Source organism: Ipomoea nil, unplaced genomic scaffold (genome assembly GCF_001879475.1).
Source record: "Ipomoea nil cultivar Tokyo-kokei standard unplaced genomic scaffold, Asagao_1.1 scaffold2562, whole genome shotgun sequence".
NCBI classification, from domain to species: Eukaryota; Viridiplantae; Streptophyta; class Magnoliopsida; order Solanales; family Convolvulaceae; genus Ipomoea; species Ipomoea nil.
Window position 1 is genome coordinate 98,227 of NW_017618990.1, and position 6,774 is coordinate 105,000.

A 6,774-nucleotide genomic window follows, 5' to 3' on the forward strand; every position below is an offset into this window, starting at 1 on the left:
TGCGTTCAGAATGGGCCGATATTCTATCAAGTTATATAGAGTAGGTATGATTTGACGTTGTAATCATTTAGACTTGGTTCATAGAATTGTTTTTTGTAGTATTATGACTTGGATGATGATTCGATTAGAATTGGTAATGAAAGTATTTTGACTTGTTATTTTGAACCTTGCTTAGCTTCTTCAAAATTATGTAACTACACTGGCCATGGTGAATGGATAAATTGATTTTTTTTATATGATTAAAATTTAAGCAGGTTAAAAATGGGTTGAGTCTATTTTACAATAGACAACAGTTTATGGGCGTGACTTTCAACAACAGCGATTTCAACAACACACAATAGACAACAGTTTATAACTGTTGTCTTTTATAGAAAAGACAACAGTTAAAAACCGTTGTCTATGTGCATCACTTTTAACAACACCGGTTTCAACAACATTGAATAGACAACGGGTCAAAAACTGTTGTCTTTTCTAGAAAAGACAACGGTTAAAAACCGTTGTCTATGTTCGTGACTTTTAACAACACCGGTTTCAACAACACTTAATAGACAACGGTTAAAACACCGTTGTCGTTTATAGAAAAGACAACGGTTTAAAACCGTTGTCTATGTGCGTGACTTTTAACAACACCGGTTTCAACAACACTTAATAGACAACGGTTAAAAAACCGTTGTCGTTTCTAGAAAAGACAACGGTTATTAACCGTTGTCTATGTACGTGACTTTTAACAACACCGGTTTTAACAACACTTAATAGACAACGATTAAAAAACCGTTGTCGTTTCTAGAAAAGACAACGGTTATTAACTGTTGTCTATGTGCGTGACTTACAACAACACCGGCTTCAACAACACTTAATAGACAACGGTTAAAAAACCGTTGTTGTTTCTAGAAAAGACAACGGTTATTAACCGTTGTCTATGTGCGTGACTTACAACAACACTGGCTTCAACAACACTTAATAGACAACGGTTAAAAAACCGTTGTTGTTTCTAGAAAAGACAACGGTTAAAAAACCGTTGTCTATGCGCAGGACTTACAACAACACCGGCTTCAACAACAGAAATTATACCCCTACGACAACGGTTATTAACCGTTGTCTATGTGCATTTTTCTTGTAGTGTTTATTGTAAATTTAGATAAGTTTCGTAGTCAAACTAATCAGAATGAAGTAGTTATGGAAGAAAGAATTTAGAAGGAAAGAGTTCGGAAGAAAGAATCCAAAACGAATGAGTTCGGAAAGAAGCAACCGGAAGGAAAGGGTTTAGAAGAAGACTTACGAAAAGAGTCATATCGGAAGGAAATAAAGGGGAACGGAAGGAATGACATTCAAGTTACGGCTTAATGGATGACAAAAGAATATTGTCTAGTGTATTCCAAGCATGTATGAGATCCATTGAAGGACATTTAAGGACAATCATTCTTGGTAGAAGTTCATTCAAAAATAACAAAAGAGCCATTGGATAATTTGTCTGACACCTAGAAATCGATAGAATAGACAAATTGGTGATAAGGAGAAGCAACTCTTTTTCACTTTAGAGTGCTTATAAGCCTAATTGGGAAATAGTCGTTACCTTAGGAGATTGTGGCAGCTTTTGGACGGCTATCATTTGTTGAGTGACAACTGAAAGTTCAAATTTCAAGTTCGCGCTCATCTCTACAGGTCTATAAAAGGTGGACCCAAGCTCAGAAGAAAGATGCTAGCACTGAAATTTTTGCTAAAGGCTCTTGTGTGGTCAAGTGTTCAAAGTTTAATGTTGAATCTAGACTTTTAAGCTAAAATAAATGAGTGCTTTCAAAAGTCCTGCACTCAATAACTTATAACCATCTTTCACCGGAAGGGGTTTTGTGATCATTTTAGGCTTTCTAGCAACGCGACTCATTAGACGACCCTTGGCTAGCTATGGTCAGACACTAGTACAGATATACACATCTGCTACCCTTGTAAAGGACTATCCGCTACCTTTGTACAAGAGTAGCGGATGTGAGAGACGTGGAAAGCCCTGAGCTTTCCGCTACCCTTTTACAAGGGTAGCGGAAATTTGAGCATTCGCTACCCTTCTAAAAATATAAGGGTAACGAATTGTACGAGGACAAAAGATCCTCTCATTATTATTCGGAAGATTACGCTTTGCAAAGTCCAAAAATTGTCTAACTCCGTCTCCATATTCCTTAATAATTCAAAAAGCATTCATCCAACTTTTATCCATCACAAGGCAATCTAAAATAATATTAACCCTAATTAAAATTTTGTTAACAATAATTCAACAAGTTTCTAAAATAATATTAATACAATGAACAAAACTAATTTAAACATAGACCACAATGTGGCTAATCACCGGATGCACAAGGGAAAGCCGATTCCAGAAGAAAACATAGACCACTGTGTGGCCAATCACCGAATGCACAAGGGAACGCCGAAAGTTCGTAGGAAAAAACTAGAAAAAGAACTTACTCAAGATAAATTTGTCCACGTCGATAAACAATCCCGGATTCGATCTAATCACCTATAAGTTATATTTGTAAATAAATATAAGAAATGGATATTGTCCAACAAGGTAGTTAATTTGAGTGAATAAAACTAGAAACCTAGATTTTGCAACTAAATCCTTTATCCTTTATATAATAAAGCTATATGGTTTGGGAAATAATTAATGTTACAATTAATGTCACAACATCCTTTATTATATTAAAAAAAAAAAGCACAACATTTAAAAAATAAAATAGCTATATATTATATAATCATATAAAAAATATACTTTTAAAAAATAAAATAGCTATATATATTATATAATCATATAAAAAATGTATTCAATTAGAGTTTAAATTTATATATATAAAATTTGAAATTTATTTTCCAAATGTCATTATCTTAGTTATTATTTGTATTGTGAAAATTATAATATAGATGAAATACAATTAAGAATAAATCAATGTAATTATGTAAATTCTCTCTATAAGTTTATTTGAATATGCACATAATTAGAGATTATATTAACCATACAAAATTATAATTTAATTTTAATTTTAATTGTAATTTTGTATTCTATAAAAATAATAAATACTTGACCAATGGAAGCTCAAAAATATTATTATATTAAATAATTTAAAATATTTTAGTTTTTCTATTTTTTATTTATATTTATAATAAAATAATTTTTTCCCGTGCATCGCGCGGGTGAATTACTAGTTAAATTATAAATGGACCATCACACAGGTCGTCAATAGTTATGCTGTGCAACCGAATGCACCATGCGCATGGTGCATACGATGCAAAACGACGTCGTTTTGACTAAAAACGTGCGTCTCACTTAAAAAAAAAAATTTCAGGTTCGATTGTCGGCAATAGCGCGCATTATTGTGGATATATAGTTATGAATTTCTGGATATATAGTTATGAATTTATGGATATTTAGTTCATTCATTGTAGATATTTACTTCATTCATTCACTGTGGATATATAGTTATAAATTTATGGATATATAGTTATGAATTTCTGGATATATAGTTATGAATTTCTGGATATATAATTATGAATTTATGGATATTTAGTTCATTCATTGTGGATATTTAGTTCAATCATTGTGGATATTTAGTTCATTCATTGTGGATTTTTACTTCATTCATTCATTGTGGATATATAATTATGAATTTGTGGATATATAGTTATGAATTTATGGATATATAGTTATGAATTTATGGATATATAAAAATGCTATTGCCGGGAATCGAACCTGATTTCTTTTTTAAGTGGGACGCGCGTTTTTTTTAACCAAAACGACGTCGTTTTGCATCGTATGCACCATGCGCATGGTGCATTCGGTTGCACAGCATAATTTGCGACAGGTCGTTATATCGCGTGACTGAGGGTGTGATACAAACGCAGGCCATGGGTGTGCACTGGGCCAACTTAATTGCACATATAAAACCGTGTGTGAGAGGTTCAACCAAAATGGTATTAACAAGAACCAAACTTATAACAGTTTCGGTATGTATGAAAATCACATACTCCACTCATTTAACAATAATTGCTTGTAAGTGTTTAGCCTCGTGGGAAAACTTTAAAAAAAAGCTAACATACATATTCTATGCAGTGTACTATTTTGTAATTCAGCAATTATTACTCACTACAGGTAATGTAATATTTTGGTATCTCAAAATAAATTTAAACCTCATGGGGAAACTTTAAAAGAAACTAAATATATGTTTTACTTATTTAGTGTACTATTTTGTAGGTAAGGTAACATTTTGGTGTCTTACGAGACATTTAAAATCTAAATATCAGAGCCAAGTTTCGATCTTGGGACCTGTGGGTTATGGACCCACCACGCTTCCACTGCACCACTCTGATTTGCCATATTTTAAATAATTACTTTATATTAAAATTTGTTTTTGGAAGTTTTTGTTTTGTTATGTTTTAATAGAAGGCCAGCGTATGACTTTTTTTTTTTTTTTTTTTTATCCTGTGACCTTTCCTCAAGAAAAGATACAGAGGTGTGATCTAAGCACAAGGTGCTTAGCATGATGACGCACAATACCTATTCATCTTTAATAGTTTTTTCAATTGTTTAAATATATAGGAATAAGAGTCAAATAGGCCACCGAACTGCACACAATTATGCAATTAGGCCACCGAACTCAAAAAAGCTACAATTGAGTCCCTAAACTAACCTATTTCAAGCAATTTGTCCAATTTGCAGATTTTTCCCATTTTTAACCGGTCACCAATTTAAAATAGTTTTTTTTAAAAATAATTAATTAAAATAAACTAAACTAAATAAATTAATAAATAACAAATAAAAAAATTAAAAATTAAAAAGCAATGGTCTCCGCCGGAGTAGCCAGCAGGGAGAGAGACCGGAGCTGGCAACTCCTGCGGAGACTTGGAGTTTGCATTCGGCAGTTCCGAACTTCCGCTTCGACTTCGCAGAGAAACCGGGAGAAATGGAGAAGGTCAAACCGCACTGACAGCGCGCAGGTCGCCGGCCGCTGGTCGAAGACTCGGAGTTTACAGTCGGCAGTTCCGGCGTTCCGCAATCCCCTCTTCCGCTTGGTGCCTTCGCCTTCGGACAGTGAGCAGAGAGCAGAGAGCAGAGAGTGAGAGACAAAGAGAAGAAGCCATGGCCATGGCCGGAGACGTCTCTGCGGAGATTGTGTTCTTTTTACTTTTTTAAACTTTTTTTTTTTATTTTAGCTTATTTTAATTAATTATTGTTTTGGTTTAAAAAAAATTATTATTTTTAAAAATATTTTAAATTAGGTGACCTGTTAGAAAGGGGAAAAACCTACAAATTAGACAAATTGCTTGAAATGTGTTAGTTTAGGGACTTAATTGTAGTTTTTTTTTAATTCAATGGCCTAATTGCATTATCTTGTACGATTCGGTGGCCTATTTGACCTTTATTCCAAATATATATGACTAATAATAGTAACATGATTTTGACACTCTCTTTCAAGGGCTTTCTATCCTAATAGCCCGCGAAATTTAGAATGTGAATAAAATATTGGATAATGTCAATAGCAATTATAAGTAATACTATTGATCTACATACATGTCAAGAAAACAAGGTCAGCCTATTGATCCTGGAAGAGTAAAGGTCTAAGTGAGGGGAGTAATAGAGACTTCTATAAAAAAAATTATATATATATATATAGAGAGAGAGAGAGCAGAAGTCTTAAACTTTGGTATATCCCCAACTTATCTTATATAACTTGTTTTGATTCAAGTTATATATATGACAACTTTGGTAATATAATATAACATTATTGTCACATCAAAAAATGAGTTGAAATAAAACAAAAGTAATGTGATTACTTATCAATATAAGAAAAGTAAATTTATTTATGAAAAAACTGATGGATAAATTATTAAATTAAAATTCATAGATATTTAATTGATTAACAAATTTTAGAAAGTAAGACAATGAAATTCATAAGTATTTAAGGTTTAGCTATTTAATCTAGGAAAGAATGGTCAAATTGGCCCCTAAGCAAATTTATAATAACTATCAACTTTGTGTTTGGGGAAATTCTGGGGGTGAAAAGAAAAGAGGAAGCTAGATAATCAAAATGTTTAAATGGGTTGTTGGTGCTGATCGACTGAGAAATTAGGATTCATTAGGGGAGCAGTCTCATCAATCTTCTCTACTTTCTTTAAATTGTGTATAGTGTTTTACATGGTGTAGATAGTAAAGATTGTACTCCTTGTGCTTATTGTGCCACCCTTTTCCCCTTTGTGCTTTATTAATCACGAGAGTGGTTCGTAGCTAGACTAGGATATCTACGTGCATTTCCACTTGATTCCTTGGTTATTTGTTCTCCGTAATCGCATAGGTTGTTGAAGTATCTAGATGATAATGCTCCCTAGCTTGAGTCCTATTTCTTTATTTCGTGTTTATCTCTTGTTAATATGTGTTCGTGTTATGATTTGCTTAGTTTCTTGTTGGTTTCCTTATGCTAGTGCCAAGTTTCTTGTGATTGCATATTGCGTGTCATATCCTCCAATCGCCCGAGGACGACATTTCACACATGTACACTCACTATCAATCATTTTTGCTACAATTAGTGACCATTGAAATTTGTAAGAATAGAAAAAATATTATGTAAATTGCCATTAAATTTTACAGAATAGAGAAAAACATTATGTAAAACAGCAAGTATTTATATTTTGATAGGTCAATTTTAAATTATTAAGAAAATGTATACGCTTAGGTAATAAGACACAAAATATTTAAGGTGTCACTTGACACACTGAAAATAACATAACTCCCACTAT

At 32.7% G+C, this 6,774-nt stretch overlaps 1 non-coding gene across 1 annotated transcript; it reads right to left on the reverse strand.

Moving 5' to 3' along the window:
* Positions 1–4,278: 4,278 nt before the first annotated feature.
* On the reverse strand, positions 4,279–4,350 carry TRNAM-CAU. Its single transcript has one exon. It is a non-coding gene; the product is annotated as a tRNA-Met (tRNA).
* Between the last annotated feature and the right edge of the window lie 2,424 nt (positions 4,351–6,774).